At 41.4% G+C, this 7,783-nt stretch overlaps 1 long non-coding RNA gene across 1 annotated transcript in view; it reads left to right on the top strand.

Annotated features, from left to right (window-relative positions):
* LOC106815289 overlaps positions 1-7,568 on the top strand; it is a 22,935-nt gene extending 15,367 nt beyond the window's left edge. The window contains exon 3 of the long non-coding RNA XR_001394726.1: positions 7,506-7,568. This is a non-coding gene — a long non-coding RNA (uncharacterized LOC106815289). The remainder of the gene's footprint in view (positions 1-7,505) is intronic.
* The last annotated feature ends 215 nt before the right edge of the window (positions 7,569-7,783 follow it).

Raw genomic sequence — 7,783 nt, 5'->3', positions numbered from 1 at the left:
ACACACACACACACACACACACACACACACACACACACACAAACACACACACGCACACACACGCACGCGTATTACAATTTTAAAAGCCGTTTTCATCTGTGGATGTACGCTAAACAACAAGCAAAATTATTTTTACCTCAATTGCTAACATTTGTTGATCGGTCATGATTGGCTAAGATAACATACTACGAGCATTTTGCGTGCATTCGCCATATAATCTCTACTAACAACGTAGTATTGGCTAATGTATATAGCAATTACACGAGACAACGCACTCACACTGAGAAAGCATACAGCTGCCCTATACTATTAATATCTCCTAGAAAATATCGCCTTTTGTAATTATATTTAAAAAATACGGAAGGCAGTTTTTTGGGAATGATACACAAGCTGATATAGACGCATGGTCGACATACGATAAGTTTAATAAAAGTATAGAATAAAATCGTAATAGTCCAGATTTCATTGAGATATCAATAGTTATGAGTGAAGGTGCAAAATTAAGTGTAGCAGCTGTTACAAATTAAAGTCCTTTGACCCCTCCCTGCAAACAGTGCAAGGCAGTTTAAAATAGCGCGTAAGAGGGGGCAGGCGTGCGAGCTTTTGTTGACTGTTTGTTTATGTATATATTATAGGAAGAATATTGTTGCTAAAGCGCTTGGCTCCTCGGAGACTGGTTCAATTTTCCACGGCATTTTTACGGAAAAGCAAACAAATATTTTTTCTGGAGCGGATTTTCGTGCTGAATATGAAAAATTTGTTTGTGTTTTCCAAATTTGTCTAATTAGGTTACTAATTAAGGTCAAAGATCAATTAGTGCAAAATTCATATTTTTTACAAAATATGTTTTCTTTCCCCTCCCAAATACAGATGTGAAAACAATTTTTTAATATCTTTGATAATAAATGCTACACAATTCCTCAAAGTTTAGAAATTAAGGGAAAACATTAAAGAAGTATTCAATTCATTTGCAAATATCTCCTTAACGGTTGGACTTTCTTTTTTTGCCATATTGGTTTGGTTTCATATAGATTTTGTTACCAATTACCAGGGTTGTCTAACCTCCATATATATGTGGTTCATGGGGACAGGGATATTATGTTTGTATTTCATATTTTTGTTAGTTAAAGTCAATGGCCAATTAGTGCAAAATACGAATTTTCATGAAATTTGTTTAGGCTCGTTTTGTCCTTCCCTATACAAATATCCAAGTTTTTTTTTAAACTTTTCTTTATATAAAACAGTAATCATGCAATAAATATTTGAATTCAATGGAAATGTGAAAGGCATTTTGAAAAAATTGTTTGTTTCCCAAATTTGCCTGATTAATTAACTCATTAATTAAGGACAAAGGTCAATTAGTGCAAAACTTCAAAACATGTTTTATTTAACCACCTTGATATAAATATCAAAGTCATTTTTCAATATCTTTCATATTAGGCTCTAGACAACATATCAAATATTCAAAATAAATGGAAAACATGAAATAAACATTCACTTCTATACTATTCTATACTATTCTATACAATACTATTTTATACTATGACGAATATCTCCGTAACGGTTGAACTTTCTATGAATTGGTTGTTTTCAGATTTTGTGGTCAGATTTTTCACATCTTTCTCTTTATTGCAATGGTTCAGGGGGACAGGGATATTATATTTGTTTTAGAGATTTCTGGTAATTAGCCGATAATTAAGGTCAAGGGTCAATTAGTGCAAAATACGAAATTTATGAAATTGGCGTTTGCTCTTAATTGAAGGCCGATGGCGTTATTTGGTTTTATTTTTACATGTTACAGTTTCATCCTCATTGCATTTGCATGCATCTGTGCACTGCAAGTTCCATCTTTTGCATGAGCACCTGTTGCTGATGCAACCCTTAGTGCAGCCACACTCCACAATGTCCTTGCATGCCTTTGGAATGGGGGGCAAGGTTGTGAGGACGGGTGTTAGAATGCCATCAGCCAGCCTCCATCCAGAGTCCGTTGGGGAGGGAATGACTGGTTTGGGGTTGCAGGCTTCTCTCCATATAAGGCTTTGGTAGTTCGCACACTGTATATGATACTGGGCAGCATCACTTGAAGGCGGCATTGACTTTGGCGCATGACATTTACTAAAGAGCTTCACACGGGCCTGGTCACAGCTCTGTGATGAGGACTTGTACATTCGACAAACAAATTTTTCGGCATCATCAGAAACTTCCCTTGACACAGTCTGAGACTTTCCAAGATCTCTTAGAAGATGGTGGTGTTCTATGAATACATCCCATGCTGACTTCTTGGAATGTCCAGAGAAGTATGATACCGTATCACACCCTGTGATGGCATGGAATGCTGGAATGGTTTCATATACTTGGTCGCCAAGGCTTAGCTGTTTTCTGATGTCATGAACTGGAACATACTTTGGTTTCTTTGAAGTACCAGCCTTGAGCCATAACTGCAAGCAAGTCATTTTGTTGAAGTGTGCCAGAAGTAGGAGTAGGATGTCTGTATCACGAGCGGTCACCACTATGGTTTGTGCATTGCTGTAAATACAATGAAGTACAATTCGTGTATCCGCCTCCTCGTGGTTGCCTTCCAACAAATCCATATTCATGCAGGGATCAGTACTTTGCACCTCGGTCTCGGAAATAAAGCCTCCACCCACAACGATGGTCTTCTCACTTGGAGCTGCAGCTATAAGCGCATTAAACAGAAACAAACAGAGGTCCCTTTTATTGTCGGTGGATGCTAGAAAGGCTGTCCATTTGCTTGGAAGGGGTACATCTTGGTCTTCAATCAGTCGTCGAATTGGCTTGGTCTTTCTTGCACGCCTTTCTCTTGTGCTAGCTTTGATTGAGAGGTCCCTGTATCGATCGAAGGTCACATCGATTCTATCATACGCTTTACCCTGCTTGAGAATGTGTTTGACAAACATGTCTGCGTATTCTCCGAAGGTACTCACATCGCTTGGCTTTCCAAAAGACATGATTGTGGCTTGTCCATCTATTATAAGACATGCAGACCGACTGATGGTGATTTCTGGAGGGGAGGTCACATCTTTAGCCAACACATCAAACAGAATGGATTTGGTACCCATTCGTAGTGTGCCAGATGTATCAGCAATGCTCACCGGTACTTTCATCAACTCATGGTTTAAGATATTGCTTAGGTCAACTGGTCTGCCAGCCCTATATGCCGTGATAAGTCTCTGTGAGAAGTTTCTGTCAGCTTTCAACGTTTCCATCTTCCCTTTCAAACTATCTTTCACCATGCGCACTTCATACAAAGATGCGAAATTAGGAGCTCGTGCTTTTGGCAATGTATCCCTGAAATTAATCTTTCCATCGACTAACCTCTCCTTCACGAACGTCTCCAGCTGTGTCTGTTCCAGTTGTGTTGCATTCAGCAGTGAGTTCTCTATTTTAGCCGTAGCCACGTCTTTGGTGGTTATATTCAGGAGGTTATCTGTCCTATCTGTTGGTTCTTCTACCATTACCTTGAATCTCTTCAATACCTTGAACATGCTCGCTTCATCTTTGTTGTCACGTGCCATTCGAAACGGGGTTGCTTCCATTAGTGTCCATTCAGTGTCCAAATATTCTATCATACGCTTTACCCTGCTTGAGAATGTGTTTGACAAACATGTCTGCGTATTCTCCGAAGGTACTCACATCGCTTGGCTTTCCAAAAGACATGATTGTGGCTTGTCCATCTATTATAAGCCATGCAGACCGACTGATGGTGATTTCTGGAGGGGAGGTCACATCTTTAGCCAACACATCAAACAGAATGGATTTGGTACCCGTCCGTAGTGTGCCAGATGTATCAGCAATGCTCACCGGTACTTTCATCAACTCATGGTTTAAGATATTGCTTAGGTCAACTGGTCTGCCAGCCTTATATGCCGTGATAAGTCTCTGTGAGAAGTTTCTGTCAGCTTTCAACGTTTTCATCTTCCCTTTCAAACTATCTTTCACTATGCGCACTTCATACAAAGATGCGAAATTAGGAGCTCGTGCTTTTGGCAATGTATCCCTGAAATTTACCTTTCCATCGACTAACCTCTCCTTCACGAATGTCTCTAGCTGTGTCTGTTCCAGTTGTGTTGCATTCAGCAGTGAGTTCTCTATTTTAGTCGTAGCCACGTCTTTGGTGGTAATATTCAGGAGGTTATCTGTCCTATCTGTTGGTTCTTCTACCATTACCTTGAATCTCTTCAATACCTTGAACATGCTCGCTTCATCTTTGTTGTCACGTGCCATTCGAAACGGGGTTGCTTCCATTAGTGTCCATTCAGTGTCCAAAATAACGTTCATCATTTTGTACGTTTGGTCCGACACATTTGATCTTTGATTGAAGGATAATGTCCATCTTGCAAGGGCCGTGTTGGTCTTGGTGATTCCGACAATTCCACCACTTTTCTTCCCAATGCCATTCAGCCACTCTAAGCTGTGATCCGGGGACACCTGATTGAATCTTTGATTTGATCCCTTCACAACGAAGTTGCCTTGTTTGAACTCATCCTCTACTTCCCGCGGTAGGTGTTTCATCTCGGATAGGTACACACATCCCCACCTCGCGTAATTAGTGTGATCGTATCTGTGGAAGAACGGCAGCATTTCACGAAAAGCAGAAAGGTGCAACTCCCATATCCCTGCACGCTGTGCTCTGATAAAAGATAGTAGGATAGCCACCATGCTCATATTCACATATGCTGTCGAAACTCGAAGGAATCTGCAATCGCCAGAAGAGAATCGAGGTCCTCAGTCTCAATAGCTTTTACCAAAGCCCGGCATATTTCCGGTTCTTTGTCCTCAAGATACTTTCAAAACTGTGGAATTACTAGTTGCCAAAGAACTTGCCAGGTTAGCTTGTATGCCCTCACAACCTTAGCAAACGATTTGCCATTCTTCACTTTCTCAGCAATGTTTGCACCCAGTAGTCCACTTTCAACCCATAGTTCCACTAATCCAATATCTTCCGTATGCTGTCCAAGAACTTTCAAAAAGTTCATCGAGATGTGCAGGCCTCCAAGTCTGGGTATTAATGTTTCTTTGAACATTGGGACTGCCCACTTCAACTCCATCAACTGTGGAAATAAACCCTGGTCAACTGTTATCACAGCATAGTTGTTCCCTAAGGCCCGGGCAACGTGAAGTGCCCTCAGCACAAGGGTGTTCAGCGTTGACAGCTCATGAGCTGGAGCAAGTATTATCGGCATATAACCGACAGTAGTTCTTGGAGGGTCTAGACTCGTGCAGTGAGATTGGTTGAAACTTGTCCACGAAGGCCTTTGCTCAACTTCCTGTCGAGACAGCAGAAATGCCATGTCACGTGCGGAACTTGTTTTGAGGGTACTTGTACTGTCTTCTGTTTGTTGGAACCAATTCATTTTCACGTTACCAAAGTCTGGACAGGTGCATCCTCTGGTGGCATTCGCATCGTGGATTTCTTCTAGTGCTGCTGGTACCTTCAGAGTTGTGCTCTTTGATGGTTCAATACTTGCAAGTGCACTTTTACCAGGTCCCCTTTGCCACGCAGCAAGCTGGGTTGCATAGAATGTGTTTTTCCCATCTAGGGTTGCATCATTTATGTCAATATTGTCCCCAGAAAAATGGACAAACCTATTTGCAACCAAATTTGTTGGAACTACAGCCCCAGTGCGTGGATCAATGTGTTTCAACGTAGACTCTGCCATCGCCGTGTCATACTGAAGAACCCTGCTGTAATTGACAATGTGAGCTGCATTGTGAAACAGGTTGACAGGTTTCTGTAGATCGTGTATCCTGATCGTGTAGCCTGATGCAAAGTAAGACCGCGTCGTACAGATCGTGTAAAGCGTCGAACAGATCGTGTAGCCTGATGCAAAGTAAGACCTAGCCCAACATGTTTGGGTGGAGCTTTCTTGTCTCCACAAATGCCATAAACCATGTCTTGCACAATGCTACAGACTCGTGCGTTCTTGATTTCATTGATTTCGTTATTATCATTGTTAGACTCCTCATCTATATGATTCTGGCAACCAAGTAAGACATTAACAAACATGTTTACAGATAGGGGATGCTAGCCACTACATCCCTTTCATTCCCATCTGCACCTTTGAAGGCAGGGTGTGACATTATATCACTTCGAAGTTTTAGTGCCACCTGAACTATAGACAGAAACTCGCCATTATCTGGTTTAAAAATAGGAATGTTCTCAAGTCCAGGCTCATCACTAACTGTTTCTGCCATGTCTGACAAAGAGACATGGCGGAATGAGATTGGAACTAAGAGGGTTTGTCTCGCAGATGATGCTGCGTTGCGTAAAACTACAAAGTCATAACTGTCACCAATAAACTTCAACAAAGCGTCTTTGAAAGTTGCCGTTCTGCTTTTAAACGATGACGATATCATGACGTCCGTCTCGCTGGCAAGCTCCCTGTATCTTTCAAGCACCGAAGAAAGCTCAAGAACATAGCCTTTTTCAGCACACTGTCGCAGTTCTTGACACAGCCACACCATTGCCAAGTCCATTGATTTACCTTCAACCTCTGCCCTCTTGGCATCTCTGAGAAATTTCTTAAGGCAGTTTGGATGATAGCATCCTTCTGCTGCAATCAGGTCATTTACACCTGCAATACGGATAAATAGCTCATGCACATATTTGGCCTTCGTACTAATGCAGGAACTCATATTCAGAGTACATACGCTACTGGTCCTCGTATTGCTGTTGGGATTCTGACAAAACATGCACAACTTCCATTGCATTCTATTAGAACCACTGCGAAGTGATGGACGTCCTGCAGTTCCTGGTCTGGCTCCATCATCAGACCTACTCTCCACTTTATGCTGTGCAAGAAACTGTTCACGTTCAAGTTTAGCATTAATATTGTTTCTATGCGTGTACTTCGAATAACACTGTCTGTGCCATTTAAGGTCGGGGACAGGTTCTACTGATTCTGCAAACAGTAATGTTAGCCTGTCAACGACAGTCCGGCATTCATCATTCCGTAGTTTCCTCCTCTTCTCCGTTGCTTCCCGGATGGATGCGATCCCCCGTTCAGTTTGGTAGGAAAGTGTCCTCTCATCAGTCGGACATGTCTACTGACATATGATACACAGTTCAAAAAAAACCTCTACCGGTCGTTTCAAGCGTAGAACTGGTTCCATAGTTCACCTGGGGAAAGAAAGGGCAAAAAGCTGGTTTATTCTAGGAACGTTGTTTAGATTAGATGTACTATATAATGTCTTTATAATGAACTACTTTTTATCACTTGGACAGATAGGCTACTCATATTGAACAACATGTTTGAATAGTTTTAAAAGAGAGTAAAATAAACCTACCTTTCAATAATACATGGTATGTGAAAACAATGGTCTGCAGCACACGGTGCGCCAATCATAGCATGCTTGGCAAAAATACTAGGCCCTAGTACTATAGTACTATATACTAGTTGGCCTATGTAACACGCTCCATGTAAGCGTTCCAGTGTCGTGTTTCTGTTCCCACCTGCGGTACCTACAGTATTCCAATCAGTTAGAACCATAGAAATAGATAGATAACCTAGAATGCTGATTCGCCCATCTCCCTGTACTTAACAAATAGAGTACCGAAGTGTGACGTCACGTTGGCAAGACAACGCACGGGCTGGTTCTACACAAGCCACTGGCTCCATAAGGTTTACTGCGTGAAAATGTTGTGCGTACGTAAAACACGAGTGTGTGCGCTGCAGACAGCGGTAAAGCATCGGTAGCAAGTCGATCTTACAATATTTAATGAATTTAAAAAAAATTTAATTAAAAAAAAAAAATTTTTTTT

Source organism: Priapulus caudatus, unplaced genomic scaffold (assembly GCF_000485595.1).
Source record: "Priapulus caudatus unplaced genomic scaffold, Priapulus_caudatus-5.0.1 Scaffold1083, whole genome shotgun sequence".
Lineage (NCBI taxonomy): Eukaryota > Metazoa > Priapulida > Priapulimorpha > Priapulimorphida > Priapulidae > Priapulus > Priapulus caudatus.
Note: the sequence above shows the minus strand (reverse complement) of the source record. Positions and strands in the feature narration are given on the sequence as shown.